This window comes from Semicossyphus pulcher, unplaced genomic scaffold (genome assembly GCF_022749685.1).
Source record: "Semicossyphus pulcher isolate SPU_LCO1_2020_fin unplaced genomic scaffold, fSemPul1.0.p SCAF_20, whole genome shotgun sequence".
Taxonomy (NCBI): Eukaryota; Metazoa; Chordata; class Actinopteri; order Labriformes; family Labridae; genus Semicossyphus; species Semicossyphus pulcher.
In genome coordinates this window covers 974254-983907 of record NW_027211694.1, presented here as the reverse complement: position 1 = coordinate 983907, position 9654 = coordinate 974254, and positions in this window count along the sequence as shown.

The following is a 9654-nucleotide window of genomic DNA, read 5'->3' as shown; positions in this document are numbered from 1 at the left end:
ACTAAAGACCTGGTTCCTTTTCAGGCATGAATTGAGATAACAGACTGCTTTTATTATTACTACATAATCCATTAAAGGAAGCTAATATTTCAGCATTTCCTCCCTTGTATAAGTGACTCATCAGCAGTCACTGCAGGTACGATGGTGTTAATGACCTTAATCTGTGCTCGACCTTAACAGAGAATGCGATTGGTGAAGCTATGGCAGCACTCAGAGGCAAATATAAGCCTCTTCTTCATGCGCAAAATCAGAAATCCCAAAGAGCTTCTGAACGGTAGCAGCTTTCTGTTAGTGTGTTTTGTGTCTCTGTGTTTGCTGTTATTGATCTGAGAGTCTCTGAGGGAGAAAACGCAGTAACCAGCCAGCAAAAGGCTTCAGAGTGATGCTGCTATTCGTGACATGATTAATGGCCGTTTAGATTGAGAGTGAGACCGTGAACCACTCCCCCTGCCCGCTCAGAGCACATACATGTACATGAGCACACACATGAGCGCACACAGTCAGGCAGAGTGTGATTGCAGTTATGCGGTGGAGCGTTGAGGAGGGGTCGTCCTTGTTTCTCTGCAACCATTTTATTTCCTGACAAACAGCCTCTGACTTCATGATCTCAGGCTCAAAGAGGGAGGAGGGACACAGCACAGAACAGCTCTCCTGCAGTCAGAGTCAATTTAACACCAGATCTCACAATAAATGGTGCAAATGTAGAAAAAATGGCCTGATTATAGATGAGGTTTTGAATGCATCGGGGCCTGCAGACGTCCACGCTCCCAGAATGCTGATGAAGTGGAGTGGAGGGATGAAAAGACAATCTTTTATACAAACAGGCTGTTTGTTTTCACCACATTTGTTCAGTGTTACAACCTCTGCCAGGCGGCTACTACACAGTCCTGTTTGTTTGTCTGTAACATTAATTCTGCATTCTTTGTTATTTTTCCGACCTCTCGAGAGCCAGGCGAGAACATCAATTATCTAAAGTGAAATACTGTTGTCACTCTCCGATTGATTCACTGGGATCAGCTCAGGTTCTTTGCTTTATATTTGATTCAGAAAAAAGGAATCACAATGATCTCACACAGGCGAAATGTTGGATGCTGTTCACTCCACTTCCTGTCTCACTCTCTGCTACGTTTGAACGTGACGTCTTTATGAGCGTGTCACCAGTAACGGATGTGTCTCTGACCCTGTTTGATAGTTTGCAGCTCTCTGCCTCCATAAACACCTTTTCTTGATTGAAAGTGCTGCTTTGATTGGCAGGAGCTGGTTTTTATTTCCTTCCTGTTTTAAACTTTAGTCTGGTCAACAATTAGCTTAATTACAAGCAGAGTGCAAAACAACATTTATGTTCATAATATGAGTTATAGGATTTTGATCAATTCAAGTGATACTCCAGTTAAAATCTATTTGGGTATCAGTCACTCATAAGGTAGCTGTTAGATGTTTCACCCTACAGCTTAGAGTCACAGAGGTTTATTAAGTCTAGTGATTTGGTGTTCCTCAGGGCGCTATTCTCGGTCCTCTTACATATTTAATATTTAATCTATTGATTTAAATACACGGTGTGTTGGATCCTGTGTCCAAATGAATGCAGGTATTTATTTTTCCTCACTCTATATGTGCTTTGGACTAGAGGTCTTCACGGGTCTACCAGAACCCAAGGACCCGGGAACCGGACAGGTTCGGGTCCACGTACGTGGTCAAATGGGTCCGAGTCGGGACTTGTTCTATAAACCTCGGTTCCGGGTCACATTATGTGTAATACCCGAGTGGATCTGGGAAGACCCGGCCGTGATTAGAAAGTGTTCATGATGAAGGTGCTGTGTGTGTCTGTGTGTGTATTTTAACTTGCAACGATGTGTCCTTCGCCTGAGAACGTGCGGGAAGTAAAGTAGAAAAAACATAAGAAAGAGCAACAACGAGTTGAGTGACGTGTCACGTGACTGCAGGTTCAGAGAAAAGTTGAAGCCAGATCCGGTAAAGATGGAAACCTTCCTCACTGATGTGGACAAAACAGCTCAAAGAAAATGAATACAAACAAGTAAAACCATGTTTATGTAAATTGTGGACAAAGAAGAGAAGAAAGTGAGCGCGATGACGTGTAACACGTGTGTGCTGCTTCTAAACGAGCCGCGCGTTTGTCATCCGTCTGAATGACAGCAGGTGAACTTTTAATCTGAGATAACTGGTGGATTAGCATCTCTGATTTTATCAACACGACATGATACCAGGAAACCTGGATGTGCTTTATGAACTTTCTTGGCGGAGGATGGATGATGTCACACAGGTAGGACAAAAAGGTTTGTTTTTACAGCTGACGTACGGCAACTTGTTGATATTAATCATCTGTGAAGTCGGTGCTGATCGGGTCTGTTTAGTCCGGCTGGGGTCAGGTCCGACAAAACACCGTTCGGGTCCCAGCTTTCAAATAACAGACGGGTCCGGGTCTGGCATTTCTCGGTTCTTCACGGGTCTGGGTCCCAACTTTCAAATAATAGACGGGTCTGGTTCGGTTCCGGATCGCACAATAACAGGTCTGTTAGGGTTCTGGCAGGAAATTTTGGACCCATGGAGACCTCTACTTCGGACACACTTTGGTGATGCTGTCATACATGTTGTTGCATGTTTAACGTGTTTACAGACAAAAGAAACTAAATACCAAATAAAGCATCCACAGATCTCAGATCTTATGTCTTTAACACCAACATTTAAAGACTGAGGACATTTTTTCCTGACAGTGATGTTCGTTAACAAACATACTTGACCACACAATAAAAAGATATCTGTCAAGGTTTAGCTGTCGGACGTCAGAGCGGACACACGATTTAGAAATTAGTTAAGCAAAGGTAAAACATTGTTGACGACAGAGAAGAAGAAGAAGAACTACTTGCTGACATCACAGCCAGCCACCTGTTTCTACCACAACCACACTTGCTGTGTTGCACCTGTTTCACAAACCAGAATGTCGACCACAAATACTGATGAGTAAAACCTAAATAACCAAAGACTGAAAGATGCACCAGCCACACCTTAAATGAAAATATAACCGAGATGAGGCTGGTATTAAAGTGAACCATTAAATGAGTTGTTGTTCCAGAAGTTTCATGAGGACGCACACACACTGTTCTCTTTCTTATCTGTTCCTCTGACAAACCGCCTCCTGAAGACAACACTGAGGCCCGCTCACACACGCCCACACACACTATTTTTTTAGGGAAATACAGCCCAGGCGTGTTGGTCTTTTTTATCTACATGCCTTTACATAGATGAGCCGCAGTGAGGCTGCCAATAAAAGGCCCATCTGTGCTTCTAACAGAGGCGTGATGAGTAACAGTCATAAATCTGATAAAATGGTTATAAAGGAATTTGTTAAACAAACAGAGAGCAGGAAGCACGACGCACCTCTGTTTATAATGTTAATCATCTGAATGTTCAGTGAGTCATTTAGGCTGTAACATGCAACGGTGATCTGATAATGTGGTCAATGATCAACTGATTTATTGATCACCAAACAGTCAGGCCTCAGTTCATGCTGCTGTCAGAAATAACCGTCCTGCAGAGGCGTGTCTTTGATCCCACATGTAGCATCAGGGGAACGTATTGTACCTTCATGATGACGGTACAATGTGAGTTTGACCAGATCCAAGAGTGCAGGAGGTTAAAAGAAGCTGGCGTTGGTGGGAAGCCGGTGGGTCATGTTGCAGTGGTGCATCCTTCCATTTGGTCTTTTTACATTCACTATGAAATTAGCAGCGACAAGAAAAGCAGAGGAAGCTAAGCTATCATCTTTATGTATTAAGATTAACACACTTAAACATCTACAGCAGTCAAATGTAGCTCATTCGTTGAAGGTGTGGTGGCTTCTTACCTGTTGGACTGTATGAACATGAAGAGAAGAGGCTCCATTAGCTCCAGTTTCTCTTTTCTCACCTGGAAGTTGTTAGAGGTCGTCAGGCAGAATTCAGCTCACCTGCTCTGATTGGCTGCTAATCTATAAGAGCTGCTGTCAGCAGGCTGTTTCTGTGTCCTCACATCCTCTGGCTTGAAGGTGTCTTAGCTCAGTCGGAGCAGCTGTAGCTCAGCAGCTCCTGTGTTCTGTGAGCTTAAATCAGTGTTTTTCTGAATGGAGTCTGGTGTGTGTGCAGAGAGCGATGTAACGTCTGTGTGTGGTTAAAACAATCATCTTCCTCTGTAACAAAAAGGTCTATCTCTGTAGGGATCCTTTCTGTCATGTTGTCACACACTTAGAAGAACAATCAGAGCCTGTCAGTGGAAACAACAAGAACTTTTAGTGGACAACCTTTGACCCATCAAGGATTATGTTGCAGCCACTACAGCCTGTTTCACTGCTGCAGGATGAACACATCTCTCTTTTATTCTCAATTTAAACTGGGCCAAGGTTAAAATACAGTAACTCCTCTTTGAGTAACATTAATCCATAGCTTGTCCTCTTGTCTTCCTGTGAGAACCCCCCCACTGCAGGGACCCTGCTGCACAAACAAAGCGTGGAAACGTCCCATTAGACACAGCGGGGTTAAATAAAGGTCTCCAAAAACACACACACACTGATCCTTTCTGTTCCTTCTCTGTATATTCTTGACGTTCCTGCGTCTCTCCTGCTTGTGATCTTGTTTCGTGCACCAGAGAGAAACACGTCTGACTCCTGCTCAGTTTCTGAATCCTCATCAAAGCAGAGAGAGAGGAGCTCGTGTGCACGGGGAGCAGCTTTGGAAGCGACTCAGTCTTTCTGTTACACTTCTTCTCTTTGAGCTTTCAGAAAGGAGCGGGTCGAGCTCTCGAGGTAATTCTGGAGGCCCGCTCGAGCTGCTCAGGAGGAAATACATCTGGAAGTAATTAGTGCCAAAATAAAATCCCCCTAAGATGACTAATACGAGTGTCTAATATCAGGCAAATACGCATTTTCTCTCAGTGTTTGTGCTTAGACAATGTTGATTAGCGTCTGATGGTCCACTGAGATCTGTCCACAAGGCAGAGAAGTTATTTTTCTTAAAACAAGTGGAAAATATCAGTCAGCTGGATGATTTTCAACCGGATTCCAACACAAACAAACTCCAAGTTTCCCTTTCAAAATAAGAAAAAGTGCTGCTCAGCATTTTCCTCTAAACATCGAGGCCTGCAGGTGGCAGACGCTCGGTGGCCAAAAGTAAGTGGACACCCTGTTAAAGCAGGAAGTAAAGCCCAGAGCTTCATGTTTCAGAGACCGATGAAAGAAAGCTTGAATGAGACTTTAAATAAAGTGACGTAATGCTGAGAGCTGACCTCACATGTGTAGCACCTTCAGGTTCACACCTAAAACATTTTACAATTTAAATCAGACCTTCAAGTTTGTATTCAACAAATACATTTGTGGACACATTCACTTTTATCTAAAATTTTTCAACCAAACATGCCGTCAAGGTCGACAACGAGGCAGGTCGGGTACCAACGTTTTCTACGACTTTCCACGATGTTGTTCAGACTTCCATGGGCATTGTCGTGAAAGTTTCCCGGTCAGTAAACGTAACAACAATAAGATTGGGGTTTTTTTCGATCAGTCCGACACCACATGAACGCAGGGTTAGTTATCTTTGAGCACATTTAAGCTGTCAGACCGTCTCCTCGTGTGAGGGAGCTACGGAAAATCAAGAGGAAAAGTTGTAATCTTTTAAAGATGGATGGCCGTCTCCACCGTTACAACTGCCAGTGTCTGTTTTCTCTGCCAGCATCACCTTCTTCTACCGTCCTGCTCCCCTTCACGTCTCCCGTCTGGCTGAGTCGGTGTAACCCGCAGCAGAAGCTAGATCTGTCATGCTGCACAGTGCAGTAGCAAACAATTAGAGCATGACTTTGGTTTTATTCAGGAGATTCAAAGCTCTTGATTCACAAGAAAAGCACATGACAGGAAGTGTTTACTTAACTGAAACCACCATCTTTCCCTGTATTATGACTAAACTTTCTGAAGCCCACACTTGACCACATGAAGGACGCAGCATACAAACATCCCAACGTACTGCCCACAGCTTCAGCGTGATAAACAAACTACAATAAAACGGTGACTGTGAGCAAGGCGGCATTTTTAGGGGCTGACAGGAGTCACATTTATCTCTTTGCCCCCTTCAATCCTCTCTGCCCTCCATCATATTAACGCTCCAGCCCTCCTGACGATGGGAATGTTGGTTACCAGTCAACACAGCTACAAACTGGAGGGACGAGCAGGTGCCGAGGACTTCTGCTGGTGGGTGGCAGGCGACGGTTGGCACAAACAAGGCTCTCATTGGTCAGTGTGGCTATTTTTATCCCCGTGCCCGTCCCATGAAGAAAATATGTCCTGAAAAAAGTTCCACTCCGGTGACGACGCAGCCGGACTGAAGGTTCCACTGAGCTGCAGAGGGCAGGACGGCCTGTTGGAATGAGCAGCGCTCCGCCTGAATGTGATAATGTGTGAGGATCGACGCTCTGACAGCTGGGGAATAAAGTACATCTGACATAAAAATATACTGCAGACTTGTGATCCATGTTTGTTACACCAGGGATCCCCTGTCAGACGCACTTCTACATTTAACTGAATCATTGAGAATTGGACATTTTGAAGAATAGTTCATTTTATTTGAAAAACTAAAATATAGATCGTCAGTATTGTTAAAAGTATTGTAACGCTGGGTATATGTTCCAGGGAGGGAAGAGAGGGAGCTACTTTTAAGCAGTGGTTTGGCGTTCTGGGGAGAAGACGACGCATGTTGAGCGAGCGAGAGCGAAGCGAGGGAAGCAGGTAGCCACCTTGTTTTTCCGGAGCCACCTGAACCTCGGGTTAGCTGCTGCTGCGACAAGGAAATACATGTGGGCTCTGTTGAGCTAGCAACGCACATCGCTCTTCCTCGTTCTTCCGTGACAGTTTATATTTCCATATCTTGAGTCTGCTGTTCCACCTGAACACTGCTCATTCCAAATGCTCGTCTGGGAACGACCACAGACGTCAAAACAATTTGCTAGAAGTATAGAAATTAAAAATTGGTCAAACTAGCTTAAACGGCTAAATGGTTGAAACTGTGAGCTAAAAGGACAAGCGTTTTCTATGTTAGCTTAAAGTGTGCCATGGATAAAGGATTGAAAAAGGAAGCTATGATAAAGGATGAATGGCTGAGTGGTTGAGATTACTGAATGTAGCTCAAAAAGTAGCTTACATAGGCTAAAGGAATAAGGTAGTTAGCCAAAGGTAATCGTGAACGGTTAAAATGTTAGCTAAAGCTAGGCTAATGGATAAAAGGTTGAAATGCTCCATTTCGCTGCACAAAAAATAAATAAATTATACAATTTTTTAAAGCTAATTTTTTCCAACTAGACACCATTACCAAAACAGGAAGTACATCATCTTACAACATCTTCTTCCTAACTCCACAACACAAACCGGACATGTTGCAACCTTCAGTTATAGCGGCCATGTTTGCAAAATCTGCCTATTTCCACCACACGCTCAAAAGCAGTGGAGCTAAACGTCGGTAATAAATCTCTGTATGTTCCATTGTTGTTCAAACTGTGATGAATGGGCAGCTTCCTGCTCCAACACGTTCAGCAGAGCTTTCACAGTGCTGTCAGGAGTGAATACCTGTGGAAAATAAAAGGACCACATTATGTAATCACAAACGAGCGGTCACTGAGGTGGTGCCCTTTCAAATTGCCAGGTGGAGGTTCAGAGTAAATACAGTTCAGCCAAAGAGCAGGTGGAAAATAAAAACACCTTTACACAGACTTTTACTGAGCGGAGGGAGAGAGTTAACAAAGACCAGATGATGAAACAGGGATTAGAAGTGAAGTATTGTATGAATGGATCAAACTGGTCTGAGGAGTTTATTTAGATCACTTCAGATTATTCCACACTTCCTTAAATGATACGACATGTTATTATCACAGAGAGAACGTCCCCGTGCTTTGTCTGTTCAAAGTGAGACCTCTAAATTAAAGTGAACACCTCATAAAGGACGCTGTTTATTTCAATATGTAAATGTATGTTGAGGATCAGGTCATCACGTACAGTGTACTGTAGCTCTTTGATGTGCTAATGTGTTTCATGGCACACAGGATCGTGGATGTATTGTGTCGTAGATGAAAGGACTGTGATCTGATCCAGGCCTCACGAGGTTTAAAAACACGACAGCACACACCTGCAGGTGACGAGACGACAACAGATGCAGACAGGGCTGAAAAATGAAGAAACCCTGCAGTTCCTCTGGTGTCCACTTGAGGCTGTCTCCAGCAGTGAGTCAGTCCCCATAGAGCCCCATGTTAAACTTTACAGCAGAAATAAACATGTTTACAGCCTGGTACAAAAAACAGTTTGGGTCTCTATAGCTCATTTCTCTCTTCATGACGACTGTACGGGGAGAATCTTTATACAGCTCACCTGTTTACATTATATTAAGGCTTACAGTTTCCTCCCTCAGTAAACTGTGCCGTCAAAATCTGCTTCATTTCTACAGTTGCCTTGACAGTGAAACAATACCTGTCATTGATACACTTTTATTTGCTTTGTTTGTTGTTTTTGACTCTGAAACGTGCCTTTTATAGCCATCCAAGTTAGCGTACATTACAACACATTAGCATTAGCATTGACTAAGGTAGATTTAACGTAAAATAACAAAGCCCCATTTGAAGGGAGTTTAACAATGGGCAGTGGGTTTAATCAAGTTCTGAGCAAATATCCCGCACTGCTGATTAGTGCTAACATAGCGTGTTAGCTTTCTAATTAGCCAAGCACATGGAGTCCTCTACAGGTCTACCCTCTCGTCCAAAGATGGAAGAAAACTTGGCTTCAAAATGTCAGCTCAACGAACCAATGGGTGTTGTCACGTTAAATTTTCACTTCTCACATGCTATCTAAGCTAATGTTAGCATGCTAACAACAGATAAAGTGCCCCATGATATTTCCAGAGGAGTGGTTTTGTTTCTGCATGTTTCCTTTGACAGGAAGCTCAGCGAGGAACTTCGCCAACCACTATTGCATATACCATTTGACATGTACGGTAGCTAATAGCGCTAAACGTGCTAAACCTTCAAACAAAATCACAGCTGCCAGCTAGCTTGTAGCTCCCATACATTAAGGGGTAGGGACATAAACGTGTCCATTTTTGTGCATTTGTTGAAAGACGTGATGAAATGATAAAAACATCTCTTCTGATTCAAAGGAAACTTTCACGTCTCTCAGCTTTTGTCTTCGTGTCATTCGTTCCATCCTTCACCTGCCTTCTGCTCTCATGTTGGTGGTAGAAAGTTGTCGACATATTTGCTTTGGTTTGTCACATTACTTTAAGTTAGAGCCTCGCTGCATGATCAATGACGCACATTATGCTTTCAGACTCTTCCCATGAGACGGAGCTGATAGTTTACACAGTGAAGACCTTTCTGCATATTTGCATGTATTTCCTCGCAGGTATGAAACAAGGCTGTACTGTCCTGTCGGGCCTGACAGGTGCACTGTGTACATTGGACTGCGGCCTAAGAAGCACTGCCAAATGCAACTAGGGCACACATTTGGCAGGCGGACAGCAGCTTTACAGCCTCCCTCAGACCGGGATGGAAAAACATAATGAGCATAAATAAGCTCCATGTACGCAGACACAGAGTGCAAACATGGCCGCCGTGTTATTTCCTTAAACAAGCAGGCGA